The 27,500-nt window shown below is 54.4% G+C and overlaps 13 non-coding genes and 2 pseudogenes across 13 annotated transcripts; all 15 read right to left on the bottom strand.

Moving 5' to 3' along the window:
- Window positions 1-1,312: 1,312 nt before the first annotated feature.
- On the bottom strand, window positions 1,313-1,431 carry LOC141267381 (5S ribosomal RNA). Its single transcript, XR_012321299.1, has one exon. It is a non-coding gene; the product is annotated as a 5S ribosomal RNA (ribosomal RNA).
- Window positions 1,432-3,137: 1,706 nt separating this feature from the next.
- On the bottom strand, window positions 3,138-3,256 carry LOC141267370 (5S ribosomal RNA). The gene has a single exon (XR_012321298.1). It is a non-coding gene; the product is annotated as a 5S ribosomal RNA (ribosomal RNA).
- A 1,684-nt stretch (window positions 3,257-4,940) lies between these two features.
- LOC141268005 (5S ribosomal RNA) lies at window positions 4,941-5,059 on the bottom strand. The gene has a single exon (XR_012321362.1). It is a non-coding gene; the product is annotated as a 5S ribosomal RNA (ribosomal RNA).
- A 1,706-nt stretch (window positions 5,060-6,765) lies between these two features.
- Window positions 6,766-6,884, bottom strand: LOC141268396 (5S ribosomal RNA; annotated as a pseudogene).
- A 1,806-nt stretch (window positions 6,885-8,690) lies between these two features.
- LOC141266486 (5S ribosomal RNA) lies at window positions 8,691-8,809 on the bottom strand. The gene has a single exon (XR_012320523.1). It is a non-coding gene; the product is annotated as a 5S ribosomal RNA (ribosomal RNA).
- A 1,706-nt stretch (window positions 8,810-10,515) lies between these two features.
- Window positions 10,516-10,634, bottom strand: LOC141266693 (5S ribosomal RNA). The gene has a single exon (XR_012320721.1). It is a non-coding gene; the product is annotated as a 5S ribosomal RNA (ribosomal RNA).
- A 1,704-nt stretch (window positions 10,635-12,338) lies between these two features.
- LOC141266546 (5S ribosomal RNA) lies at window positions 12,339-12,457 on the bottom strand. Its single transcript, XR_012320580.1, has one exon. It is a non-coding gene; the product is annotated as a 5S ribosomal RNA (ribosomal RNA).
- A 1,706-nt stretch (window positions 12,458-14,163) lies between these two features.
- LOC141266953 (5S ribosomal RNA) lies at window positions 14,164-14,282 on the bottom strand. Its single transcript, XR_012320972.1, has one exon. It is a non-coding gene; the product is annotated as a 5S ribosomal RNA (ribosomal RNA).
- Window positions 14,283-15,988: 1,706 nt separating this feature from the next.
- LOC141270261 (5S ribosomal RNA) lies at window positions 15,989-16,107 on the bottom strand. Its single transcript, XR_012321587.1, has one exon. It is a non-coding gene; the product is annotated as a 5S ribosomal RNA (ribosomal RNA).
- A 1,706-nt stretch (window positions 16,108-17,813) lies between these two features.
- On the bottom strand, window positions 17,814-17,932 carry LOC141267620 (5S ribosomal RNA; annotated as a pseudogene).
- Window positions 17,933-19,638: 1,706 nt separating this feature from the next.
- Window positions 19,639-19,757, bottom strand: LOC141266647 (5S ribosomal RNA). Its single transcript, XR_012320677.1, has one exon. It is a non-coding gene; the product is annotated as a 5S ribosomal RNA (ribosomal RNA).
- A 1,685-nt stretch (window positions 19,758-21,442) lies between these two features.
- Window positions 21,443-21,561, bottom strand: LOC141267000 (5S ribosomal RNA). Its single transcript, XR_012321019.1, has one exon. It is a non-coding gene; the product is annotated as a 5S ribosomal RNA (ribosomal RNA).
- Window positions 21,562-23,267: 1,706 nt separating this feature from the next.
- Window positions 23,268-23,386, bottom strand: LOC141267229 (5S ribosomal RNA). Its single transcript, XR_012321239.1, has one exon. It is a non-coding gene; the product is annotated as a 5S ribosomal RNA (ribosomal RNA).
- A 1,706-nt stretch (window positions 23,387-25,092) lies between these two features.
- Window positions 25,093-25,211, bottom strand: LOC141269318 (5S ribosomal RNA). The gene has a single exon (XR_012321494.1). It is a non-coding gene; the product is annotated as a 5S ribosomal RNA (ribosomal RNA).
- Window positions 25,212-26,896: 1,685 nt separating this feature from the next.
- LOC141266197 (5S ribosomal RNA) lies at window positions 26,897-27,015 on the bottom strand. The gene has a single exon (XR_012320250.1). It is a non-coding gene; the product is annotated as a 5S ribosomal RNA (ribosomal RNA).
- Between the last annotated feature and the right edge of the window lie 485 nt (window positions 27,016-27,500).

Genomic DNA, 27,500 nt, shown 5'->3' with positions numbered 1-27,500 from the left:
AGCATGCACAAGTTGCTCGCACGAGACCACATTCCCTATTTGCACCTGCAGCTTTTCCGCCACCATGCGTCAGACTCTCCTGCCTGTCTTATTATTATTTCAGGGCCTTAGCAGGAACCACCCCCTCAATTCCCTCCCGCTCCTTCCTAGCACTGAGGTTAGCTCCTGGGCAGCTGTCTGATTGGGTTAGTTACACAAGATTCTTTGAAGAAGAAGACGTTACTTCTGCTGGCCCTCGTTAGGCGGTCGCCCTCTAAAACCATCCCCTGGGCAGCTGCTGAAAGCCTGGCCCCTTCACAGCGCGAGATGCTTTTAACGCCATCATTTGCATACGGCCGGCTGCGGGGTCAATAAGCACTCCTAGCCGTGGCAAGGAGCTCGGTGTGAGGCCTGGTAGAGGCGGCGGGGTTGCGTCCTTATCTTAGAGGTCTTGGGGGGCTTGGGATGCTTGGGACTTCCAGCCTCTACTTTACGTAAGGTCGGTGTCCAGCAAGGCGCCACTCAATGCTAGCCGAGCTGGGCAAGATGGCAAAACGTCATCAAAATTGTCTACAATACCTGGTGTTCTCAGGAGGTGTCCCAACCAAGTATTTCCGAACCCATCTCTGCTTTGTTTCCGAGATCGGACGTATCCAAGGTGGTATGGCCAGTAGACGCTGCTTGGCCCATCGCCCGGCCAGCCTTCCTCAGGCTCGCGTGGGGACGAGAACTCTGGCCGTTCTGGGGCGGTCTCCGAAGGACCGATGCATAGGCTGTGCCGTCCCTATAGGTGTTGTTTGTTGAGCAATGAAACACCTGCCGCATCAGATGTGTTTAAAAATGGCTCGGCGCAGGGTCTCCTGCAGGCTAAACCGTTCATCGCGGGGATGTGACAGAAAGAGCAAGCTGGACCCGCAACTTGGGGTGGAGCGAAACGCCCAGGAGTGAATGAAGGAAGAGGGTGAGATGGTTGCGAGTGAATTTGAGATGCTCTTCGGGGGGGTCGTGTGGCCTGCAAAGGTGTTTTGCTTGGGTTGTGCTGTAAACTGGCCTCCAGGTTACCGGTGGTTGCCTCCAGGTCAGCGGTGGTTGCCTCCAGTCATGCGGGAGTCGCTGGTCCTGGTGAAAAGAAGCCTAGTATTAAAAGTAAATAAGCAACAATGCTGGAGGCCCACGGTGATGAGAAGGATGCTGGTATTTTGCAAGGATTAAATAGCGCAAGAGAGAAAGCAAATGAAAAGAAGAAAGGAGCATGTGTGCGCTTGTGAAAAAAGGAATGGAAAAAAGGCATAGAGGAGAGTGACCCCTGCTGGTGGAAGTAAGAAAAGGCAAAAGCCTACAGCACCTGGTATTCCCAGGCGGTCTCCCATCCAAGTACTAACCAGGCCCAACCCTGCTTAGCTTCCAAGATCAGACGAGATCGGGCGTGTTCAGGGTGGTGTGGCCGTAGGCAGAGACAGGCCTCTCACTTGCTGCTTTTCCACTTTGACGTCCGGTTGCCGGCTGCCCTTTCCAGTGCTTAGTAAGACAAGGTGCTTTTGTGCTTTCTTTTCTCTTCACTTTTTTGCTGGCTCCTTAAAAAGGTCTTGTAGACAGAACGCCCCGCTCAGAGCCGCTGAGCTCACTGATCGGCTGCCGCGCTGTCGACGGAACGTCAGCGTCGCGGCCAATGCCACAGGCCGGGAGCAGCGGCGAGACTCACCGGTAGACCTGGGTAGGGTGAGTAGAGCGCGGTTAGTTGCTTTCTAATAGCCTGCAGCCGGGGATTAACTTTTAATGAAAGGGAGCAACCCTTTTGACTGTCTGCAGCGCGCCGTACCTAGGAAGCGCACACTCACACACAGCGAGCATGAACAAGTTGCTCGCACGAGACCACATTCCCTATTTGCACCTGCAGCTTTTCCGCCACCATGCGTCAGACTCTCCTGCCTGTCTTATTATTATTTCAGGGCCTTAGCAGGAACCACCCCCTCAATTCCCTCCCGCTCCTTCCTAGCACTGAGGTTAGCTCCTGGGCAGCTGTCTGATTGGGTTAGTTACACAAGATTCTTTGAAGAAGAAGACGTTACTTCTGCTGGCCCTAGTTAGGCGGTCGCCCTCTAAAACCATCCCCTGGGCAGCTGCTGAAAGCCTGGCCCCTTCACAGCGCGAGATGCTTTTAACGCCATCATTTGCATACGGCCGGCTGCGGGGTCAATAAGCACTCCTAGCCGTGGCAAGGAGCTCGGTGTGAGGCCTGGTAGAGGCGGCGGGGTTGCGTCCTTATCTTAGAGGTCTTGGGGGGCTTGGGATGCTTGGGACTTCCAGCCTCTACTTTACGTAAGGTCGGTGTCCAGCAAGGCGCCACTCAATGCTAGCCGAGCTGGGCAAGATGGCAAAACGTCATCAAAATTGTCTACAATACCTGGTGTTCTCAGGAGGTGTCCCAACCAAGTATTTCCGAACCCATCTCTGCTTTGTTTCCGAGATCGGACGTATCCAAGGTGGTATGGCCAGTAGACGCTGCTTGGCCCATCGCCCGGCCAGCCTTCCTCAGGCTCGCGTGGGGACGAGAACTCTGGCCGTTCTGGGGCGGTCTCCGAAGGACCGATGCATAGGCTGTGCCGTCCCTATAGGTGTTGTTTGTTGAGCAATGAAACACCTGCCGCATCAGATGTGTTTAAAAATGGCTCGGCGCAGGGTCTCCTGCAGGCTAAACCGTTCATCGCGGGGATGTGACAGAAAGAGCAAGCTGGACCCGCAACTTGGGGTGGAGCGAAACGCCCAGGAGTGAATGAAGGAAGAGGGTGAGATGGTTGCGAGTGAATTTGAGCTGCTCTTCGGGGGGGTCGTGTGGCCTGCAAAGGTGTTTTGCTTGGGTTGTGCTGTAAACTGGCCTCCAGGTTACCGGTGGTTGCCTCCAGGTCAGCGGTGGTTGCCTCCAGTCATGCGGGAGTCGCTGGTCCTGGTGAAAAGAAGCCTAGTATTAAAAGTAAATAAGCAACAATGCTGGAGGCCCACGGTGATGAGAAGGATGCTGGTATTTTGCAAGGATTAAATAGCGCAAGAGAGAAAGCAAATGAAAAGAAGAAAGGAGCATGTGTGCGCTTGTGAAAAAAGGAATGGAAAAAAGGCATAGAGGAGAGTGACCCCTGCTGGTGGAAGTAAGAAAAGGCAAAAGCCTACAGCACCTGGTATTCCCAGGCGGTCTCCCATCCAAGTACTAACCAGGCCCAACCCTGCTTAGCTTCCAAGATCAGACGAGATCGGGCGTGTTCAGGGTGGTGTGGCCGTAGGCAGAGACAGGCCTCTCACTTGCTGCTTTTCCACTTTGACGTCCGGTTGCCGGCTGCCCTTTCCAGTGCTTAGTAAGACAAGGTGCTTTTGTGCTTTCTTTTCTCTTCACTTTTTTGCTGGCTCCTTAAAAAGGTCTTGTAGACAGAACGCCCCGCTCAGAGCCGCTGAGCTCACTGATCGGCTGCCGCGCTGTCGACGGAACGTCAGCGTCGCGGCCAATGCCACAGGCCGGGAGCAGCGGCGAGACTCACCGGTAGACCTGGGTAGGGTGAGTAGAGCGCGGTTAGTTGCTTTCTAATAGCCTGCAGCCGGGGATTAACTTTTAATGAAAGGGAGCAACCCTTTTGACTGTCTGCAGCGCGCCGTACCTAGGAAGCGCACACTCACACACAGCGAGCATGAACAAGTTGCTCGCACGAGACCACATTCCCTATTTGCACCTGCAGCTTTTCCGCCACCATGCGTCAGACTCTCCTGCCTGTCTTATTATTATTTCAGGGCCTTAGCAGGAACCACCCCCTCAATTCCCTCCCGCTCCTTCCTAGCACTGAGGTTAGCTCCTGGGCAGCTGTCTGATTGGGTTAGTTACACAAGATTCTTTGAAGAAGAAGACGTTACTTCTGCTGGCCCTCGTTAGGCGGTCGCCCTCTAAAACCATCCCCTGGGCAGCTGCTGAAAGCCTGGCCCCTTCACAGCGCGAGATGCTTTTAACGCCATCATTTGCATACGGCCGGCTGCGGGGTCAATAAGCACTCCTAGCCGTGGCAAGGAGCTCGGTGTGAGGCCTGGTAGAGGCGGCGGGGTTGCGTCCTTATCTTAGAGGTCTTGGGGGGCTTGGGATGCTTGGGACTTCCAGCCTCTACTTTACGTAAGGTCGGTGTCCAGCAAGGCGCCACTCAATGCTAGCCGAGCTGGGCAAGATGGCAAAACGTCATCAAAATTGTCTACAATACCTGGTGTTCTCAGGAGGTATCCCAACCAAGTATTTCCGAACCCATCTCTGCTTTGCTTCCGAGATCGGACGTATCCAAGGTGGTATGGCCAGTAGACGCTGCTTGGCCCATCGCCTGGCCAGCCTTCCTCAGGCTCGCGTGGGGACGAGAACTCTGGCCGTTCTGGGGCGGTCTCCAAAGGACCGATGCATAGGCTGTGCCGTCCCTATAGGTGTTGTTTGTTGAGCAATGAAACACCTGCCGCATCAGATGTGTTTAAAAATGGCTCGGCGCAGGGTCTCCTGCAGGCTAAACCGTTCATCGCGGGGATGTGACAGAAAGAGCAAGCTGGACCCGCAACTTGGGGTGGAGCGAAACGCCCAGGAGTGAATGAAGGAAGAGGGTGAGATGGTTGCGAGTGAATTTGAGCTGCTCTTCGGGGGGTCGTGTGGCCTGCAAAGGTGTTTTGCTTGGGTTGTGCTGTAAACTGGCCTCCAGGTCAGCGGTGGTTGCCTCCAGTCATGCGGGAGTCGCTGGTCCTGGTGAAAAGAAGCCTAGTATTAAAAGTAAATAAGCAACAATGCTGGAGGGCCACGGTGATGAGAAGGATGCTGGTATTTTGCAAGGATTAAATAGCGCAAAAGAGAAAGCAAATGAAAAGAAGAAAGGAGCATGTGTGCGCTTGTGAAAAAAGGAATGGAAAAAAGGCATAGAGGAGAGTGACCCCTGCTGGTGGAAGTAAGAAAAAGCAAAAGCCTACAGCACCTGGTATTCCCAGGCGGTCTCCCATCCAAGTACTAACCAGGCCCGACCCTGCTTAGCTTCCAAGATCAGACGAGATCGGGCGTGTTCAGGGTGGTGTGGCCGTAGGCAGAGACAGGCCTCTCACTTGCTGCTTTTCCACTTTGACGTCCGGTTGCCGGCTGCCCTTTCCAGTGCTTAGTAAGACAAGGTGCTTTTGTGCTTTCTTTTCTCTTCACTTTTTTGCTGGCTCCTTAAAAAGGTCTTGTAGACAGAACGCCCCGCTCAGAGCCGCTGAGCTCACTGATCGGCTGCCGCGCTGTCGACGGAACGTCAGCGTCGCGGCCAATGCCACAGGCCGGGAGCAGCGGCGAGACTCACCGGTAGACCTGGGTAGGGTGAGTAGAGCGCGGTTAGTTGCTTTCTAATAGCCTGCAGCCGGGGATTAACTTTTAATGAAAGGGAGCAACCCTTTTGACTGTCTGCAGCACGCCGTACCTAGGAAGCGCACACTCACACACAACGAGCATGCACAAGTTGCTCGCACGAGACCACATTCCCTATTTGCACCTGCAGCTTTTCCGCCACCATGCGTCAGACTCTCCTGCCTGTCTTATTATTATTTCAGGGCCTTAGCAGGAACCACCCCCTCAATTCCCTCCCGCTCCTTCCTAGCACTGAGGTTAGCTCCTGGGCAGCTGTCTGATTGGGTTAGTTACACAAGATTCTTTGAAGAAGAAGACGTTACTTCTGCTGGCCCTCGTTAGGCGGTCGCCCTCTAAAACCATCCCCTGGGCAGCTGCTGAAAGCCTGGCCCCTTCACAGCGCGAGATGCTTTTAACGCCATCATTTGCATACGGCCGGCTGCGGGGTCAATAAGCACTCCTAGCCGTGGCAAGGAGCTCGGTGTGAGGCCTGGTAGAGGCGGCGGGGTTGCGTCCTTATCTTAGAGGTCTTGGGGGGCTTGGGATGCTTGGGACTTCCAGCCTCTACTTTACGTAAGGTCGGTGTCCAGCAAGGCGCCACTCAATGCTAGCCGAGCTGGGCAAGATGGCAAAACGTCATCAAAATTGTCTACAATACCTGGTGTTCTCAGGAGGTGTCCCAACCAAGTATTTCCGAACCCATCTCTGCTTTGCTTCCGAGATCGGACGTATCCAAGGTGGTATGGCCAGTAGACGCTGCTTGGCCCATCGCCTGGCCAGCCTTCCTCAGGCTCGCGTGGGGACGAGAACTCTGGCTGTTCTGGGGCGGTCTCCAAAGGACCGATGCATAGGCTGTGCCGTCCCTATAGGTGTTGTTTGTTGAGCAATGAAACACCTGCCGCATCAGATGTGTTTAAAAATGGCTCGGCGCAGGGTCTCCTGCAGGCTAAACCGTTCATCGCGGGGATGTGACAGAAAGAGCAAGCTGGACCCGCAACTTGGGGTGGAGCGAAACGCCCAGGAGTGAATGAAGGAAGAGGGTGAGATGGTTGCGAGTGAATTTGAGCTGCTCTTCGGGGGGGTCGTGTGGCCTGCAAAGGTGTTTTGCTTGGGTTGTGCTGTAAACTGGCCTCCAGGTTACCGGTGGTTGCCTCCAGATCAGCGGTGGTTGCCTCCAGTCATGCGGGAGTCGCTGGTCCTGGTGAAAAGAAGCCTAGTATTAAAAGTAAATAAGCAGCAATGCTGGAGGCCCACGGTGATGAGAAGGATGCTGGTATTTTGCAAGGATTAAATAGCGCAAGAGAGAAAGCAAATGAAAAGAAGAAAGGAGCATGTGTGCGCTTGTGAAAAAAGGAATGGAAAAAAGGCATAGAGGAGAGTGACCCCTGCTGGTGGAAGTAAGAAAAAGCAAAAGCCTACAGCACCTGGTATTCCCAGGCAGCCTCCCATCCAAGTACTAACCAGGCCTGACCCTGCTTAGCTTCTGAGATCAGACAAGATTGGGCGTGTTCAGGGTGGTGTGGCCGTAGGCAGAGACAGGCAGAGACAGGCAGAGACAGGCAGAGACAGGCAGAGACAGGCAGAGACAGGCAGAGACAGGCAGAGACAGGCAGAGACAGGCAGAGACAGGCAGAGACAGGCCTCTCACTTGCTGCTTTTCCACTTTGACGTCCGGTTGCCGGCTGCCCTTTCCAGTGCTTAGTAAGACAAGGTGCTTTTGTGCTTTCCTTTCTCTTCACTTTTTTGCTGGCTCCTTAAAAAGGTCTTGTAGACAGAACGCCCCGCTCAGAGCAGCTGAGCTCACTGATCGGCTGCCGCGCTGTCGACGGAACGTCAGCGTCGCGGCCAATGCCACAGGCCGGGAGCAGCGGCGAGACTCACCGGTAGACCTGGGTAGGGTGAGTAGAGCGCGGTTAGTTGCTTTCTAATAGCCTGCAGCCGGGGATTAACTTTTAATGAAAGGGAGCAACCCTTTTGACTGTCTGCAGCGCGCCGTACCTAGGAAGCGCACACTCACACACAGCGAGCATGCACAAGTTGCTCGCACGAGACCACATTCCCTATTTGCACCTGCAGCTTTTCCGCCACCATGCGTCAGACTCTCCTGCCTGTCTTATTATTATTTCAGGGCCTTAGCAGGAACCACCCCCTCAATTCCCTCCCGCTCCTTCCTAGCACTGAGGTTAGCTCCTGGGCAGCTGTCTGATTGGCTTAGTTACACAAGATTCTTTGAAGAAGAAGACGTTACTTCTGCTGGCCCTCGTTAGGCGGTCGCCCTCTAAAACCATCCCCTGGGCAGCTGCTGAAAGCCTGGCCCCTTCACAGCGCGAGATGCTTTTAACGCCATCATTTGCATACGGCCGGCTGCGGGGTCAATAAGCACTCCTAGCCGTGGCAAGGAGCTCGGTGTGAGGCCTGGTAGAGGCGGCGGGGTTGCGTCCTTATCTTAGAGGTCTTGGGGGGCTTGGGAGGCTTGGGACTTCCAGCCTCTACTTTACGTAAGGTCGGTGTCCAGCAAGGCGCCACTCAATGCTAGCCGAGCTGGGCAAGATGGCAAAACGTCATCAAAATTGTCTACAATACCTGGTGTTCTCAGGAGGTGTCCCAACCAAGTATTTCCGAACCCATCTCTGCTTTGCTTCCGAGATCGGACATATCCAAGGTGGTATGGCCAGTAGACGCTGCTTGGCCCATCGCCCGGCCAGCCTTCCTCAGGCTCGCGTGGGGACGAGAACTCTGGCCGTTCTGGGGCGGTCTCCGAAGGACCGATGCATAGGCTGTGCCGTCCCTATAGGTGTTGTTTGTTGAGCAATGAAACACCTGCTGCATCAGATGTGTTTAAAAATGGCTCGGCGCAGGGTCTCCTGCAGGCTAAACCGTTCATCGCGGGGATGTGACAGAAAGAGCAAGCTGGACCCGCAACTTGGGGTGGAGCGAAACGCCCAGGAGTGAATGAAGGAAGAGGGAGAGATGGTTGCGAGTGAATTTGAGCTGCTCTTCGGGGGGGTCGTGTGGCCTGCAAAGGTGTTTTGCTTGGGTTGTGCTGTAAACTGGCCTCCAGGTTACCGGTGGTTGCCTCCAGGTCAGCGGTGGTTGCCTCCAGTCATGCGGGAGTCGCTGGTCCTGGTGAAAAGAAGCCTAGTATTAAAAGTAAATAAGCAACAATGCTGGAGGCCCACGGTGATGAGAAGGATGCTGGTATTTTGCAAGGATTAAATAGCGCAAGAGAGAAAGCAAATGAAAAGAAGAAAGGAGCATGTGTGCGCTTGTGAAAAAAGGAATGGAAAAAAGGCATAGAGGAGAGTGACCCCTGCTGGTGGAAGTAAGAAAAAGCAAAAGCCTACAGCACCTGGTATTCCCAGGCGGTCTCCCATCCAAGTACTAACCAGGCCCAACCCTGCTTAGCTTCCGAGATCAGACGAGATCGGGCGTGTTCAGGGTGGTGTGGCCGTAGGCAGAGACAGGCCTCTCACTTGCTGCTTTTCCACTTTGACGTCCGGTTGCCGGCTGCCCTTTCCAGTGCTTAGTAAGACAAGGTGCTTTTGTGCTTTCTTTTCTCTTCACTTTTTTGCTGGCTCCTTAAAAAGGTCTTGTAGACAGAACGCCCCGCTCAGAGCCGCTGAGCTCACTGATCGGCTGCCGCGCTGTCGACGGAACGTCAGCGTCGCGGCCAATGCCACAGGCCGGGAGCAGCGGCGAGACTCACCGGTAGACCTGGGTAGGGTGAGTAGAGCGCGGTTAGTTGCTTTCTAATAGCCTGCAGCCGGGGATTAACTTTTAATGAAAGGGAGCAACCCTTTTGACTGTCTGCAGCACGCCGTACCTAGGAAGCGCACACTCACACACAACGAGCATGCACAAGTTGCTCGCACGAGACCACATTCCCTATTTGCACCTGCAGCTTTTCCGCCACCATGCGTCAGACTCTCCTGCCTGTCTTATTATTATTTCAGGGCCTTAGCAGGAACCACCCCCTCAATTCCCTCCCGCTCCTTCCTAGCACTGAGGTTAGCTCCTGGGCAGCTGTCTGATTGGGTTAGTTACACAAGATTCTTTGAAGAAGAAGACGTTACTTCTGCTGGCCCTCGTTAGGCGGTCGCCCTCTAAAACCATCCCCTGGGCAGCTGCTGAAAGCCTGGCCCCTTCACAGCGCGAGATGCTTTTAACGCCATCATTTGCATACGGCCGGCTGCGGGGTCAATAAGCACTCCTAGCCGTGGCAAGGAGCTCGGTGTGAGGCCTGGTAGAGGCGGCGGGGTTGCGTCCTTATCTTAGAGGTCTTGGGGGGCTTGGGATGCTTGGGACTTCCAGCCTCTACTTTACGTAAGGTCGGTGTCCAGCAAGGCGCCACTCAATGCTAGCCGAGCTGGGCAAGATGGCAAAACGTCATCAAAATTGTCTACAATACCTGGTGTTCTCAGGAGGTGTCCCAACCAAGTATTTCCGAACCCATCTCTGCTTTGCTTCCGAGATCGGACGTATCCAAGGTGGTATGGCCAGTAGACGCTGCTTGGCCCATCGCCCGGCCAGCCTTCCTCAGGCTCGCGTGGGGACGAGAACTCTGGCCGTTCTGGGGCGGTCTCCGAAGGACCGATGCATAGGCTGTGCCGTCCCTATAGGTGTTGTTTGTTGAGCAATGAAACACCTGCCGCATCAGATGTGTTTAAAAATGGCTCGGCGCAGGGTCTCCTGCAGGCTAAACCGTTCATCGCGGGGATGTGACAGAAAGAGCAAGCTGGACCCGCAACTTGGGGTGGAGCGAAACGCCCAGGAGTGAATGAAGGAAGAGGGTGAGATGGTTGCGAGTGAATTTGAGCTGCTCTTCGGGGGGGTCGTGTGGCCTGCAAAGGTGTTTTGCTTGGGTTGTGCTGTAAACTGGCCTCCAGGTTACCGGTGGTTGCCTCCAGGTCAGCGGTGGTTGCCTCCAGTCATGCGGGAGTCGCTGGTCCTGGTGAAAAGAAGCCTAGTATTAAAAGTAAATAAGCAACAATGCTGGAGGCCCACGGTGATGAGAAGGATGCTGGTATTTTGCAAGGATTAAATAGCGCAAGAGAGAAAGCAAATGAAAAGAAGAAAGGAGCATGTGTGCGCTTGTGAAAAAAGGAATGGATAAAAGGCATACAGGAGAGTGACCCCTGCTGGTGGAAGTAAGAAAAAGCAAAAGCCTACAGCACCTGGTATTCCCAGGCGGTCTCCCATCCAAGTACTAACCAGGCCCAACCCTGCTTAGCTTCCAAGATTAGACAAGATCAGGTGTGTTCAGGGTGGTGTGGCCGTAGGCAGAGACAAGCCTCTCACTTGCTGCTTTTCCACTTTGACGTCCGGTTGCCGGCTGCCCTTTCCAGTGCTTAGTAAGACAAGGTGCTTTTGTGCTTTCCTTTCTCTTCACTTTTTTGCTGGCTCCTTAAAAAGGTCTTGTAGACAGAACGCCCCGCTCAGAGCCGCTGAGCTCACTGATCGGCTGCCGCGCTGTCGACGGAACGTCAGCGTCGCGGCCAATGCCACAGGCCGGGAGCAGCGGCGAGACTCACCGGTAGACCTGGGTAGGGTGAGTAGAGCGCGGTTAGTTGCTTTCTAATAGCCTGCAGCCGGGGATTAACTTTTAATGAAAGGGAGCAACCCTTTTGACTGTCTGCAGCGCCGTACCTAGGAAGCGCACACTCACACACAGCGAGCATGCACAAGTTGCTCGCACGAGACCACATTCCCTATTTGCACCTGCAGCTTTTCCGCCACCATGCGTCAGACTCTCCTGCCTGTCTTATTATTATTTCAGGGCCTTAGCAGGAACCACCCCCTCAATTCCCTCCTGCTCCTTCCTAGCACTGAGGTTAGCTCCTGGGCAGCTGTCTAATTGGGTTAGTTACACAAGCTTCTTCTTTGAAGAAGACGTTACTTCTGCTGGCCCTCGTTAGGCGGTCGCCCTCTAAAACCATCCCCTGGGCAGCTGCTGAAAGCCTGGCCCCTTCACAGCGCGAGATGCTTTTAACGCCATCATTTGCATACGGCCGGCTGCGGGGTCAATAAGCACTCCTAGCCGTGGCAAGGAGCTCGGTGTGAGGCCTGGTAGAGGCGGCGGGGTTGCGTCCTTATCTTAGAGGTCTTGGGGGGCTTGGGAGGCTTGGGACTTCCAGCCTCTACTTTACGTAAGGTCGGTGTCCAGCAAGGCGCCACTCAATGCTAGCCGAGCTGGGCAAGATGGCAAAACGTCATCAAAATTGTCTACAATACCTGGTGTTCTCAGGAGGTGTCCCAACCAAGTATTTCCGAACCCATCTCTGCTTTGCTTGCGAGATCGGACGTATCCAAGGTGGTATGGCCAGTAGACGCTGCTTGGCCCATCGCCTGGCCAGCCTTCCTCAGGCTCGCGTGGGGACGAGAACTCTGGCCGTTCTGGGGCGGTCTCCGAAGGACCGATGCATAGGCTGTGCCGTCCCTATAGGTGTTGTTTGTTGAGCAATGAAACACCTGCCGCATCAGATGTGTTTAAAAATGGCTCGGCGCAGGGTCTCCTGCAGGCTAAACCGTTCATCGCGGGGATGTGACAGAAAGAGCAAGCTGGACCCGCAACTAGGGGTGGAGCGAAACGCCCAGGAGTGAATGAAGGAAGAGGGTGAGATGGTTGCGAGTGAATTTGAGCTGCTCTTCGGGGGGGTCGTGTGGCCTGCAAAGGTGTTTTGCTTGGGTTGTGCTGTAAACTGGCCTCCAGGTTACCGGTGGTTGCCTCCAGGTCAGCGGTGGTTGCCTCCAGTCATGCGGGAGTCGCTGGTCCTGGTGAAAAGAAGCCTAGTATTAAAAGTAAATAAGCAACAATGCTGGAGGCCCACGGTGATGAGAAGGATGCTGGTATTTTGCAAGGATTAAATAGCGCAAAAGAGAAAGCAAATGAAAAGAAGAAAGGAGCATGTGTGCGCTTGTGAAAAAAGGAATGGAAAAAAGGCATAGAGGAGAGTGACCCCTGCTGGTGGAAGTAAGAAAAAGCAAAAGCCAACAGCACCTGGTATTCCCAGGCGGTCTCCCATCCAAGTACTAACCAGGCCCGACCCTGCTTAGCTTCCGAAATTAGACGAGATCGGGTGTGTTCAGGGTGGTGTGGCCGTGGGCAGAGACAAGCCTCTCACTTGCTGCTTTTCAACTTTGACGTCCGGTTGCCGGCTGCCCTTTCCAGTGCTTAGTAAGACAAGGTGCTTTTGTGCTTTCCTTTCTCTTCACTTTTTTGCTGGCTCCTTAAAAAGGTCTTGTAGACAGAACGCCCCGCTCAGAGCCGCTGAGCTCACTGATCGGCTGCCGCGCTGTCGACGGAACGTCAGCGTCGCGGCCAATGCCACAGGCCGGGAGCAGCGGCGAGACTCACCGGTAGACCTGGGTAGGGTGAGTAGAGCGCGGTTAGTTGCTTTCTAATAGCCTGCAGCCGGGGATTAACTTTTAATGAAAGGGAGCAACCCTTTTGACTGTCTGCAGAGCGCCGTACCTAGGAAGCGCACACTCACACACAGCGAGCATGCACAAGTTGCTCGCACGAGACCACATTCCCTATTTGCACCTGCAGCTTTTCCGCCACCATGCGTCAGACTCTCCTACCTGTCTTATTATTATTTCAGGGCCTTAGCAGGAACCACCCCCTCAATTCCCTCCCGCTCCTTCCTAGCACTGAGGTTAGCTCCTGGGCAGCTGTCTGATTGGCTTAGTTACACAAGATTCTTTGAAGAAGAAGACGTTACTTCTGCTGGCCCTCGTTAGGCGGTCGCCCTCTAAAACCATCCCCTGGGCAGCTGCTGAAAGCCTGGCCCCTTCACAGCGCGAGATGCTTTTAACGCCATCATTTGCATACGGCCGGCTGCGGGGTCAATAAGCACTCCTAGCCGTGGCAAGGAGCTCGGTGTGAGGCCTGGTAGAGGCGGCGGGGTTGCGTCCTTATCTTAGAGGTCTTGGGGGGCTTGGGATGCTTGGGACTTCCATCCTCTACTTTACGTAAGGTCGGTGTCCAGCAAGGCGCCACTCAATGCTAGCCGAGCTGGGCAAGATGGCAAAACGTCATCAAAATTGTCTACAATACCTGGTGTTCTCAGGAGGTGTCCCAACCAAGTATTTCCGAACCCATCTCTGCTTTGCTTCCGAGATCGGACGTATCCAAGGTGGTATGGCCAGTAGACGCTGCTTGGCCCATCGCCCGGCCAGCCTTCCTCAGGCTCGCGTGGGGACGAGAACTCTGGCCGTTCTGGGGCGGTCTCCGAAGGACCGATGCATAGGCTGTGCCGTCCCTATAGGTGTTGTTTGTTGAGCAATGAAACACCTGCCGCATCAGATGTGTTTAAAAAGGGCTCGGCGCAGGGTCTCCTGCAGGCTAAACCATTCATCGCGGGGATGTGACAGAAAGAGCAAGCTGGACCCGCAACTTGGGGTGGAGCGAAACGCCCAGGAGTGAATGAAGGAAGAGGGTGAGATGGTTGCGAGTGAATTTGAGCTGCTCTTCGGGGGGGTCGTGTGGCCTGCAAAGGTGTTTTGCTTGAGTTGTGCTGTAAACTGGCCTCCAGGTTACCGGTGGTTGCCTCCAGGTCAGCGGTGGTTGCCTCCAGTCATGCGGGAGTCGCTGGTCCTGGTGAAAAGAAGCCTAGTATTAAAAGTAAATAAGCAACAATGCTGGAGGCCCACGGTGATGAGAAGGATGCTGGTATTTTGCAAGGATTAAATAGCGCAAGAGAGAAAGCAAATGAAAAGAAGAAAGGAGCATGTGTGCGCTTGTGAAAAAAGGAATGGAAAAAAGGCATAGAGGAGAGTGACCCCTGCTGGTGGAAGTAAGAAAAGGCTAAAGCCTACAGCACCTGGTATTCCCAGGCGGTCTCCCATCCAAGTACTAACCAGGCCTGACCCTGCTTAGCTTCCAAGATCAGACAAGATCGGGCGTGTTCAGGGTGGTGTGGCCGTAGGTGGAGACTGGCCTCTCACTTGCTGCTTTTCCACTTTGACGTCCGGTTGCCGGCTGCCCTTTCCAGTGCTTAGTAAGACAAGGTGCTTTTGTGCTTTCTTTTCTCTTCACTTTTTTGCTGGCTCCTTAAAAAGGTCTTGTAGACAGAACGCCCCGCTCAGAGCCGCTGAGCTCACTGATCGGCTCCCGCGCTGTCCACGGAACGTCAGCGTCGCGGCCAATGCCACAGGCCGGGAGCAGCGGCGAGACTCACCGGTAGACCTCGGTATGGTGAGTAGAGCGCGGTTAGTTGCTTTCTAATAGCCTGCAGCCGGGGATTAACTTTTAATGAAAGGGAGCAACCCTTTTGACTGTCTGCAGCGCGCCGTACCTAGGAAGCGCACACTCACACACAGCGAGCATGCACAAGTTGCTCGCACGAGACCACATTCCCTATTTGCACCTGCAGCTTTTCCGCCACCATGCGTCAGACTCTCCTGCCTGTCTTATTATTATTTCAGGGCCTTAGCAGGAACCACCCCCTCAATTCCCTCCTGCTCCTTCCTAGCACTGAGGTTAGCTCCTGGGCAGCTGTCTGATTGGGTTAGTTACACAAGCTTCTTTGAAGAAGAAGACGTTACTTCTGCTGGCCCTTGTTAGGCGGTCGCCCTCTAAAACCATCCCCTGGGCAGCTGCTGAAAGCCTGGCCCCTTCACAGCGCGAGATGCTTTTAACGCCATCATTTGCATACGGCCGGCTGCGGGGTCAATAAGCACTCCTAGCCGTGGCAAGGAGCTCGGTGTGAGGCCTGGTAGAGGCGGCGGGGTTGCGTCCTTATTTTAGAGGTCTTGGGGGGCTTGGGAGGCTTGGGACTTCCAGCCTCTACTTTACGTAAGGTCGGTGTCCAGCAAGGCGCCACTCAATGCTAGCCGAGCTGGGCAAGATGGCAAAACGTCATCAAAATTGTCTACAATACCTGGTGTTCTCAGGAGGTGTCCCAACCAAGTATTTCCGAACCCATCTCTGCTTTGCTTGCGAGATCGGACGTATCCAAGGTGGTATGGCCAGTAGACGCTGCTTGGCCCATCGCCTGGCCAGCCTTCCTCAGGCTCGCGTGGGGACGAGAACTCTGGCCGTTCTGGGGCGGTCTCCGAAGGACCGATGCATAGGCTGTGCCGTCCCTATAGGTGTTGTTTGTTGAGCAATGAAACACCTGCCGCATCAGATGTGTTTAAAAATGGCTCGGCGCAGGGTCTCCTGCAGGCTAAACCGTTCATCGCGGGGATGTGACAGAAAGAGCAAGCTGGACCCGCAACTTGGGGTGGAGCGAAACGCCCAGGAGTGAATGAAGGAAGAGGGTGAGATGGTTGCGAGTGAATTTGAGCTGCTCTTCGGGGGGGTCGTGTGGCCTGCAAAGGTGTTTTGCTTGGGTTGTGCTGTAAACTGGCCTCCAGGTTACCGGTGGTTGCCTCCAGGTCAGCGGTGGTTGCCTCCAGTCATGCGGGAGTCGCTGGTCCTGGTGAAAAGAAGCCTAGTATTAAAAGTAAATAAGCAACAATGCTGGAGGCCCACGGTGATGAGAAGGATGCTGGTATTTTGCAAGGATTAAATAGCGCAAGAGAGAAAGCAAATGAAAAGAAGAAAGGAGCATGTGTGCGCTTGTGAAAAAAGGAATGGAAAAAAGGCATAGAGGAGAGTGACCCCTGCTGGTGGAAGTAAGAAAAAGCAAAAGCCTACAGCACCTGGTATTCCCAGGCGGTCTCCCAACCAAGTACTAACCAGGCCCAACCCTGCTTAGCTTCCGAAATCAGACAAGATCGGGTGTGTTCAGGGTGGTGTGGCCGTAGGCAGAGACAGGCCTCTCACTTGCTGCTTTTCCACTTTGACGTCCGGTTGCCGGCTGCCCTTTCCAGTGCTTAGTAAGACAAGGTGCTTTTGTGCTTTCCTTTCTCTTCACTTTTTTGCTGGCTCCTTAAAAAGGTCTTGTAGACAGAACGCCCCGCTCAGAGCCGCTGAGCTCACTGATCGGCTGCCGCGCTGTCGACGGAACGTCAGCGTCGCGGCCAATGCCACAGGCCGGGAGCAGCGGCGAGACTCACCGGTAGACCTGGGTAGGGTGAGTAGGGCGCGGTTAGTTGCTTTCTAATAGCCTGCAGCCGGGGATTAACTTTTAATGAAAGGGAGCAACCCTTTTGACTGTCTGCAGAGCGCCGTACCTAGGAAGCGCACACTCACACACAGCGAGCATGCACAAGTTGCTCGCACGAGACCACATTCCCTATTTGCACCTGCAGCTTTTCCGCCACCATGCGTCAGACTCTCCTGCCTGTCTTATTATTATTTCAGGGCCTTAGCAGGAACCACCCCCTCAATTCCCTCCCGCTCCTTCCTAGCACTGAGGTTAGCTCCTGGGCAGCTGTCTGATTGGGTTAGTTACACAAGCTTCTTTGAAGAAGAAGACGTTACTTCTGCTGGCCCTCGTTAGGCGGTCGCCCTCTAAAACCATCCCCTGGGCAGCTGCTGAAAGCCTGGCCCCTTCACAGCGCGAGATGCTTTTAACGCCATCATTTGCATACGGCCGGCTGCGGGGTGAATAAGCACTCCTAGCTGTGGCAAGGAGCTCGGTGTGAGGCCTGGTAGAGGCGGCGGGGTTGCGTCCTTATCTTAGAGGTCTTGGGGGGCTTGGGATGCTTGGGACTTCCAGCCTCTACTTTACGTAAGGTCGGTGTCCAGCAAGGCGCCACTCAATGCTAGCCGAGCTGGGCAAGATGGCAAAACGTCATCAAAATTGTCTACAATACCTGGTGTTCTCAGGAGGTGTCCCAACCAAGTATTTCCAAACCCATCCCTGCTTTGCTTCCGAGATCGGACGTATCCAAGGTGGTATGGCCAGTAGACGCTGCTTGGCCCATCGCCCGGCCAGCCTTCCTCAGGCTCGCGTGGGGACGAGAACTCTGGCCGTTCTGGGGCGGTCTCCGAAGGACCGATGCATAGGCTGTGCCGTCCCTATAGGTGTTGTTTGTTGAGCAATGAAACACCTGCCGCATCAGATGTGTTTAAAAATGGCTCGGCGCAGAGTCTCCTGCAGGCTAAACCGTTCATCGCGGGGATGTGACAGAAAGAGCAAGCTGGACCCGCAACTTGGGGTGGAGCGAAACGCCCAGGAGTGAATGAAGGAAGAGGGTGAGATGGTTGCGAGTGAATTTGAGCTGCTCTTCGGGGGGGTCGTGTGGCCTGCAAAGGTGTTTTGCTTGGGTTGTGCTGTAAACTGGCCTCCAGGTTACCGGTGGTTGCCTCCAGGTCAGCGGTGGTTGCCTCCAGTCATGCGGGAGTCGCTGGTCCTGGTGAAAAGAAGCCTAGTATTAAAAGTAAATAAGCAACAATGCTGGAGGCCCACGGTGATGAGAAGGATGCTGGTATTTTGCAAGGATTAAATAGCGCAAGAGAGAAAGCAAATGAAAAGAAGAAAGGAGCATGTGTGCGCTTGTGAAAAAAGGAATGGAAAAAAGGCATAGAGGAAAGTGACCCCTGCTGGTGGAAGTAAGAAAAAGCAAAAGCCTACAGCACCTGGTATTCCCAGGCAGTCTCCCATCCAAGTACTAACCAGGCCAAACCCTGCTTAGCTTCTGAGATTAGACAAGATCGGGTGTGTTCAGGGTGGTGTGGCCGTAGGCAGAGACAGGCCTCTCACTTGCTGCTTTTCCACTTTGACGTCCGGTTGCCGGCTGCCCTTTCCAGTGCTTAGTAAGACAAGGTGCTTTTGTGCTTTCCTTTCTCTTCACTTTTTTGCTGGCTCCTTAAAAAGGTCTTGTAGACAGAACGCCCCGCTCAGAGCCGCTGAGCTCACTGATCGGCTGCCGCGCTGTCGACGGAACGTCAGCGTCGCGGCCAATGCCACAGGCCGGGAGCAGCGGCGAGACTCACCGGTAGACCTGGGTAGGGTGAGTAGAGCGCGGTTAGTTGCTTTCTAATAGCCTGCAGCCGGGGATTAACTTTTAATGAAAGGGAGCAACCCTTTTGACTGTCTGCAGCACGCCGTACCTAGGAAGCGCACACTCACACACAGCGAGCATGCACAAGTTGCTCGCACGAAACCACATTCCCTATTTGCACCTGCAGCTTTTCCGCCACCATGCGTCAGACTCTCCTGCCTGTCTTATTACTATTTCAGGGCCTTAGCAGGAACCACCCCCTCAATTCCCTCCCGCTCCTTCCTAGCACTGAGGTTAGCTCCTGGGCAGCTGTCTGATTGGGTTAGTTACACAAGATTCTTTGAAGAAGAAGACGTTACTTCTGCTGGCCCTCGTTAGGCGGTCGCCCTCTAAAACCATCCCCTGGGCAGCTGCTGAAAGCCTGGCCCCTTCACAGCGCGAGATGCTTTTAACGCCATCATTTGCATACGGCCGGCTGCGGGGTCAATAAGCACTCCTAGCCGTGGCAAGGAGCTCGGTGTGAGGCCTGGTAGAGGCGGCGGGGTTGCGTCCTTATCTTAGAGGTCTTGGGGGGCTTGGGAGGCTTGGGACTTCCAGCCTCTACTTTACGTAAGGTCGGTGTCCAGCAAGGCGCCACTCAATGCTAGCCGAGCTGGGCAAGATGGCAAAACGTCATCAAAATTGTCTACAATACCTGGTGTTCTCAGGAGGTGTCCCAACCAAGTATTTCCGAACCCATCTCTGCTTTGCTTCCGAGATCGGACGTATCCAAGTTGGTATGGCCAGTAGACGCTGCTTGGCCCATCGCCCGGCCAGCCTTCCTCAGGCTCGCGTGGGGACGAGAACTCTGGCCGTTCTGGGGCGGTCTCCGAAGGACCGATGCATAGGCTGTGCCGTCCCTATAGGTGTTGTTTGTTGAGCAATGAAACACCTGCCGCATCAGATGTGTTTAAAAATGGCTCGGCGCAGGGTCTCCTGCAGGCTAAACCGTTCATCGCGGGGATGTGACAGAAAGAGCAAGCTGGACCCGCAACTTGGGGTGGAGCGAAACGCCCAGGAGTGAATGAAGGAAGAGGGTGAGATGGTTGCGAGTGAATTTGAGCTGCTCTTCGGGGGGGTCGTGTGGCCTGCAAAGGTGTTTTGCTTGGGTTGTGCTGTAAACTGGCCTCCAGGTTACCGGTGGTTGCCTCCAGGTCAGCGGTGGTTGCCTCCAGTCATGCGGGAGTCGCTGGTCCTGGTGAAAATAAGCCTAGTATTAAAAGTAAATAAGCAACAATGCTGGAGGCCCACGGTGATGAGAAGGATGCTGGTATTTTGCAAGGATTAAATAGCGCAAGAGAGAAAGCAAATGAAAAGAAGAAAGGAGCATGTGTGCGCTTGTGAAAAAAGGAATGGAAAAAAGGCATAGAGGAGAGTGACCCCTGCTGGTGGAAGTAAGAAAAGGCAAAAGCCTACAGCACCTGGTATTCCCAGGCAGTCTCCCATCCAAATACTAACCAGGCCCAACCCTGCTTAGCTTCTGAGATCAGACGAGATCGGGCATGTTCAGGGTGGTGTGGCCGTAGGCAGAGACAGGCCTCTCACTTGCTGCTTTTCCACTTTGACGTCCGGTTGCCGGCTGCCCTTTCCAGTGCTTAGTAAGACAAGGTGCTTTTGTGCTTTCTTTTCTCTTCACTTTTTTGCTGGCTCCTTAAAAAGGTCTTGTAGACAGAACGCCCCGCTCAGAGCCGCTGAGCTCACTGATCGGCTGCCGCGCTGTCGACGGAACGTCAGCGTCGCGGCCAATGCCACAGGCCGGGAGCAGCGGCGAGACTCACCGGTAGACCTGGGTAGGGTGAGTAGAGCGCGGTTAGTTGCTTTCTAATAGCCTGCAGCCGGGGATTAACTTTTAATGAAAGGGAGCAACCCTTTTGACTGTCTGCAGCGCGCCGTACCTAGGAAGCGCACACTCACACACAGCGAGCATGCACAAGTTGCTCGCACGAGACCACATTCCCTATTTGCACCTGCAGCTTTTCCGCCACCATGCGTCAGACTCTCCTGCCTGTCTTATTATTATTTCAGGGCCTTAGCAGGAACCACCCCCTCAATTCCCTCCAGCTCCTTCCTAGCACTGAGGTTAGCTCCTGGGCAGCTGTCTGATTGGGTTAGTTACACAAGCTTCTTTGAAGAAGAAGACGTTACTTCTGCTGGCCCTCGTTAGGCGGTCGCCCTCTAAAACCATCCCCTGGGCAGCTGCTGAAAGCCTGGCCCCTTCACAGCGCGAGATGCTTTTAACGCCATCATTTGCATACGGCCGGCTGCGGGGTCAATAAGCACTCCTAGCTGTGGCAAAGAGCTCGGTGTGAGGCCTGGTAGAGGCGGCGGGGTTGCGTCCTTATCTTAGAGGTCTTGGGGGGCTTGGGATGCTTGGGACTTCCAGCCTCTACTTTACGTAAGGTCGGTGTCCAGCAAGGCGCCACTCAATGCTAGCCGAGCTGGGCAAGATGGCAAAACGTCATCAAAATTGTCTACAATACCTGGTGTTCTCAGGAGGTGTCCCAACCAAGTATTTTCGAACCCATCTCTGCTTTGCTTCCGAGATCGGACGTATCCAAGGTGGTATGGCCAGTAGACGCTGCTTGGCCCATCGCCCGGCCAGCCTTCCTCAGGCTCTCGTGGGGACGAGAACTCTGGCCGTTCTGGGGCGGTCTCCGAAGGACCGATGCATAGGCTGTGCCGTCCCTATAGGTGTTGTTTGTTGAGCAATGAAACACCTGCCGCATCAGATGTGTTTAAAAAGGGCTCGGCGCAGGGTCTCCTGCAGGCTAAACCGTTCATCGCGGGGATGTGACAGAAAGAGCAAGCTGGACCCGCAACTTGGGGTGGAGCGAAACGCCCAGGAGTGAATGAAGGAAGAGGGTGAGATGGTTGCGAGTGAATTTGAGCTGCTCTTCGGGGGGGTCGTGTGGCCTGCAAAGGTGTTTTGCTTGGGTTGTGCTGTAAACTGGCCTCCAGGTTACCGGTGGTTGCCTCCAGTCATGCGGGAGTCGCTGGTCCTGGTGAAAAGAAGCCTAGTATTAAAAGTAAATAAGCAACAATGCTGGAGGCCCACGGTGATGAGAAGGATGCTGGTATTTTGCAAGGATTAAATAGCGCAAGAGAGAAAGCAAATGAAAAGAAGAAAGGAGCATGTGTGCGCTTGTGAAAAAAGGAATGGAAAAAAGGCATAGAGGAGAGTGACCCCTGCTGGTGGAAGTAAGAAAAGGCTAAAGCCTACAGCACCTGGTATTCCCAGGGAGTCTCCCATCCAAGTACTAACCAGGCCTGACCCTGCTTAGCTTCCAAGATCAGACAAGATCGGGCGTGTTCAGGGTGGTGTGGCCGTAGGCGGAGACAGGCCTCTCACTTGCTGCTTTTCCACTTTGACGTCCGGTTGCCGGCTGCCCTTTCCAGTGCTTAGTAAGACAAGGTGCTTTTGTGCTTTCTTTTCTCTTCACTTTTTTGCTGGCTCCTTAAAAAGGTCTTGTAGACAGAACGCCCCGCTCAGAGCCGCTGAGCTCACTGATCGGCTGCCGCGCTGTCGACGGAACATCAGCGTCGCGGCCAATGCCACAGGCCGGGAGCAGCGGCGAGACTCACCGGTAGACCTCGGTAGGGTGAGTAGAGCGCGGTTAGTTGCTTTCTAATAGCCTGCAGCCGGGGATTAACTTTTAATGAAAGGGAGCAACCCTTTTGACTGTCTGCAGCGCGCCGTACCTAGGAAGCGCACACTCACACACAGCGAGCATGCACAAGTTGCTCGCACGAGACCACATTCCCTATTTGCACCTGCAGCTTTTCCGCCACCATGCGTCAGACTCTCCTGCCTGTCTTATTATTATTTCAGGGCCTTAGCAGGAACCACCCCCTCAATTCCCTCCCGCTCCTTCCTAGCACTGAGGTTAGCTCCTGGGCAGCTGTCTGATTGGGTTAGTTACACAAGATTCTTTGAAGAAGAAGACGTTACTTCTGCTGGCCCTCGTTAGGCGGTCGCCCTCTAAAACCATCCCCTGGGCAGCTGCTGAAAGCCTGGCCCCTTCACAGCGCGAGATGCTTTTAACGCCATCATTTGCATACGGCCGGCTGCGGGGTCAATAAGCACTCCTAGCCGTGGCAAGGAGCTCGGTGTGAGGCCTGGTAGAGGCGGCGGGGTTGCGTCCTTATCTTAGAGGTCTTGGGGGGCTTGGGATGCTTGGGACTTCCAGCCTCTACTTTACGTAAGGTCGGTGTCCAGCAAGGCGCCACTCAATGCTAGCCGAGCTGGGCAAGATGGCAAAACGTCATCAAAATTGTCTACAATACCTGGTGTTCTCAGGAGGTGTCCCAACCAAGTATTTCCGAACCCATCTCTGCTTTGCTTCCGAGATCGGACGTATCCAAGGTGGTATGGCCAGTAGACGCTGCTTGGCCCATCGCCCGGCCAGCCTTCCTCAGGCTCGCGTGGGGACGAGAACTCTGGCCGTTCTGGGGCGGTCTCCGAAGGACCGATGCATAGGCTGTGCCGTCCCTATAGGTGTTGTTTGTTGAGCAATGAAACACCTGCCGCATCAGATGTGTTTAAAAAGGGCTCGGCGCAGGGTCTCCTGCAGGCTAAACCATTCATCGCGGGGATGTGACAGAAAGAGCAAGCTGGACCCGCAACTTGGGGTGGAGCGAAACGCCCAGGAGTGAATGAAGGAAGAGGGTGAGATGGTTGCGAGTGAATTTGAGCTGCTCTTCGGGGGGGTCGTGTGGCCTGCAAAGGTGTTTTGCTTGGGTTGTGCTGTAAACTGGCCTCCAGGTTACCGGTGGTTGCCTCCAGGTCAGCGGTGGTTGCCTCCAGTCATGCGGGAGTCGCTGGTCCTGGTGAAAAGAAGCCTAGTATTAAAAGTAAATAAGCAACAATGCTGGAGGCCCACGGTGATGAGAAGGATGCTGGTATTTTGCAAGGATTAAATAGCGCAAGAGAGAAAGCAAATGAAAAGAAGAAAGGAGCATGTGTGCGCTTGTGAAAAAAGGAATGGAAAAAAGGCATAGAGGAGAGTGACCCCTGCTGGTGGAAGTAAGAAAAGGCTAAAGCCTACAGCACCTGGTATTCCCAGGGAGTCTCCCATCCAAGTACTAACCAGGCCCAACCCTGCTTAGCTTCCGAGATCAGACGAGATCGGGCGTGTTCAGGGTGGTGTGGCCGTAGGCGGAGACAGGCCTCTCACTTGCTGCTTTTCCACTTTGACGTCCGGTTGCCGGCTGCCCTTTCCAGTGCTTAGTAAGACAAGGTGCTTTTGTGCTTTCTTTTCTCTTCACTTTTTTGCTGGCTCCTTAAAAAGGTCTTGTAGACAGAACGCCCCGCTCAGAGCCGCTGAGCTCACTGATCGGCTGCCGCGCTGTCGACGGAACGTCAGCGTCGCGGCCAATGCCACAGGCCGGGAGCAGCGGCGAGACTCACCGGTAGACCTGGGTGGGGTGAGTAGAGCGCGGTTAGTTGCTTTCTAATAGCCTGCAGCCGGGGATTAACTTTTAATGAAAGGGAGCAACCCTTTTGACTGTCTGCAGCGCGCCGTACCTAGGAAGCGCACTCTCACACACAGCGAGCATGCACTAGTTGCTCGCACGAGACCACATTCCCTATTTGCACCTGCAGCTTTTCCGCCACCATGCGTCAGACTCTCCTGCCTGTCTTATTATTATTTCAGGGCCTTAGCAGGAACCACCCCCTCAATTCCCTCCCGCTCCTTCCTAGCACTGAGGTTAGCTCCTGGGCAGCTGTCTGATTGGGTTAGTTACACAAGCTTCTTTGAAGAAGAAGACGTTACTTCTGCTGGCCCTCGTTAGGCGGTCGCCCTCTAAAACCATCCCCTGGGCAGCTGCTGAAAGCCTGGCCCCTTCACAGCGCGAGATGCTTTTAACGCCATCATTTGCATACGGCCGGCTGCGGGGTCAATAAGCACTCCTAGCCGTGGCAAGGAGCTCGGTGTGAGGCCTGGTAGAGGCGGCGGGGTTGCGTCCTTATCTTAGAGGTCTTGGGGGGCTTGGGATGCTTGGGACTTCCAGCCTCTACTTTACGTAAGGTCGGTGTCCAGCAAGGCGCCACTCAATGCTAGCCGAGCTGGGCAAGATGGCAAAACGTCATCAAAATTGTCTACAATACCTGGTGTTCTCAGGAGGTGTCCCAACCAAGTATTTCCGAACCCATCTCTGCTTTGCTTCCGAGATCGGACGTATGCAAGGTGGTATGGCCAGTAGACGCTGCTTGGCCCATCGCCCGGCCAGCCTTCCTCAGGCTCGCGTGGGGACGAGAACTTTGGCCGTTCTGGGGCAGTCTCCGAAGGACCGATGCATAGGCTGTGCCGTCCCTATAGGTGTTGTTTGTTGAGCAATGAAACACCTGCCGCATCAGATGTGTTTAAAAATGGCTCGGCGCAGGGTCTCCTGCAGGCTAAACCGTTCATCGCGGGGATGTGACAGAAAGAGCAAGCTGGACCCGCAACTTGGGGTGGAGCGAAACGCCCAGGAGTGAATGAAGGAAGAGGGTGAGATGGTTGCGAGTGAATTTGAGCTGCTCTTCGGGGGGGTCGTGTGGCCTGCAAAGGTGTTTTGCTTGGTTTGTGCTGTAAACTGGCCTCCAGGTTACCGGTGGTTGCCTCCAGGTCAGCGGTGGTTGCCTCCAGTCATGCGGGAGTCGCTGGTCCTGGTGAAAAGAAGCCTAGTATTAAAAGTAAATAAGCAACAATGCTGGAGGCCCACGGTGATGAGAAGGATGCTGGTATTTTGCAAGGATTAAATAGCGCAAGAGAGAAAGCAAATGAAAAGAAGAAAGGAGCATGTGTGCGCTTGTGAAAAAAGGAATGGAAAAAAGGCATAGAGGAGAGTGACCCCTGCTGGTGGAAGTAAGAAAAGGCAAAAGCCTACAGCACCTGGTATTCCCAGGCGGTCACCCATCCAAGTACTAACCAGGCCTGACCCTGCTTAGCTTCTGAGATCAGACGAGATCGGGCGTGTTCAGGGTAGTGTGGCCGTAGGCGGAGACAGGCCTCTCACTTGCTGCTTTTCCACTTTGACGTCCGGTTGCCGGCTGCCCTTTCCAGTGCTTAGTAAGACAAGGTGCTTTTGTGCTTTCTTTTCTCTTCACTTTTTTGCTGGCTCCTTAAAAAGGTCTTGTAGACAGAACGCCCCGCTCAGAGCCGCTGAGCTCACTGATCGGCTGCCGCGCTGTCCACGGAACGTCAGCGTCGCGGCCAATGCCACAGGCCGGGAGCAGCGGCGAGACTCACCGGTAGACCTGGGTAGGGTGAGTAGAGCGCGGTTAGTTGCTTTCTAATAGCCTGCAGCCGGGGATTAACTTTTAATGAAAGGGAGCAACCCTTTTGACTGTCTGCAGCGCGCCGTACCTAGGAAGCGCACACTCACACACAGCGAGCATGCACAAGTTGCTCGCACGAGACCACATTCCCTATTTGCACCTGCAGCTTTTCCGCCACCATGCGTCAGACTCTCCTGCCTGTCTTATTATTATTTCAGGGCCTTAGCAGGAACCACCCCCTCAATTCCCTCCCGCTCCTTCCTAGCACTGAGGTTAGCTCCTGGGCAGCTGTCTGATTGGGTTAGTTACACAAGCTTCTTTGAAGAAGAAGACGTTACTTCTGCTGGCCCTCGTTAGGCGGTCGCCCTCTAAAACCATCCCCTGGGCAGCTGCTGAAAGCCTGGCCCCTTCACAGCGCGAGATGCTTTTAACGCCATCATTTGCATACGGCCGGCTGCGGGGTCAATAAGCACTCCTAGCCGTGGCAAGGAGCTCGGTGTGAGGCCTGGTAGAGGCGGCGGGGTTGCGTCCTTATCTTAGAGGTCTTGGGGGGCTTGGGATGCTTGGGACTTCCAGCCTCTACTTTACGTAAGGTCGGTGTCCAGCAAGGCGCCACTCAATGCTAGCCGAGCTGGGCAAGATGGCAAAACGTCATCAAAATTGTCTACAATACCTGGTGTTCTCAGGAGGTGTCCCAACCAAGTATTTCCGAACCCATCTCTGCTTTGCTTCCGAGATCGGACGTATGCAAGGTGGTATGGCCAGTAGACGCTGCTTGGCCCATCGCCCGGCCAGCCTTCCTCAGGCTCGCGTGGGGACGAGAACTTTGGCCGTTCTGGGGCGGTCTCCGAAGGACCGATGCATAGGCTGTGCCGTCCCTATAGGTGTTGTTTGTTGAGCAATGAAACACCTGCCGCATCAGATGTGTTTAAAAATGGCTCGGCGCAGGGTCTCCTGCAGGCTAAACCATTCATCGCGGGGATGTGACAGAAAGAGCAAGCTGGACCCGCAACTTGGGGTGGAGCGAAACGCCCAGGAGTGAATGAAGGAAGAGGGTGAGATGGTTGCGAGTGAATTTGAGCTGCTCTTCGGGGGGGTCGTGTGGCCTGCAAAGGTGTTTTGCTTGGGTTGTGCTGTAAACTGGCCTCCAGGTTACCGGTGGTTGCCTCCAGTCATGCGGGAGTCGCTGGTCCTGGTGAAAAGAAGCCTAGTATTAAAAGTAAATAAGCAACAATTCTGGAGGCCCACGGTGATGAGAAGGATGCTGGTATTTTGCAAGGATTAAATAGCGCAAGAGAGAAAGCAAATGAAAAGAAGAAAGGAGCATGTGTGCGCTTGTGAAAAAAGGAATGGAAAAAAGGCATAGAGGAGAGTGACCCCTGCTGGTGGAAGTAAGAAAAGGCAAAAGCCTACAGCACCTGGTATTCCCAGGCGGTCACCCATCCAAGTACTAACCAGGCCTGACCCTGCTTAGCTTCCGAGATCAGACAAGATCGGGCGTGTTCAGGGTGGTGTGGCTGTAGGCAGAGACAGGCCTCTCACTTGCTGCTTTTCCACTTTGACGTCCGGTTGCCGGCTGCCCTTTCCAGTGCTTAGTAAGACAAGGTGCTTTTGTGCTTTCTTTTCTCTTCACTTTTTTGCTGGCTCCTTAAAAAGGTCTTGTAGACAGAACGCCCCGCTCAGAGCTGCTGAGCTCACTGATCGGCTGCCGCGCTGTCGACGGAACGTCAGCGTCGCGGCCAATGCCACAGGCCGGGAGCAGCGGCGAGACTCACCGGTAGACCTGGGTAGGGTGAGTAGAGCGCGGTTAGTTGCTTTCTAATAGCCTGCAGCCGGGGATTAACTTTTAATGAAAGGGAGCAACCCTTTTGACTGTCTGCAGCGCGCCGTACCTAGGAAGTGCACACTCACACACAGCGAGCATGCACAAGTTGCTCGCACGAGACCACATTCCCTATTTGCACCTGCAGCTTTTCCGCCACCATGCGTCAGACTCTCCTGCCTGTCTTA

Source organism: Phyllobates terribilis, unplaced genomic scaffold (assembly GCF_046119375.1).
Source record: "Phyllobates terribilis strain yellow unplaced genomic scaffold, ASM4611937v1 Scaffold_4__5_contigs__length_816908805, whole genome shotgun sequence".
In the NCBI taxonomy this organism is placed as follows: Eukaryota; Metazoa; Chordata; class Amphibia; order Anura; family Dendrobatidae; genus Phyllobates; species Phyllobates terribilis.
This window is presented reverse-complemented; position numbering and strand designations above follow the sequence as displayed.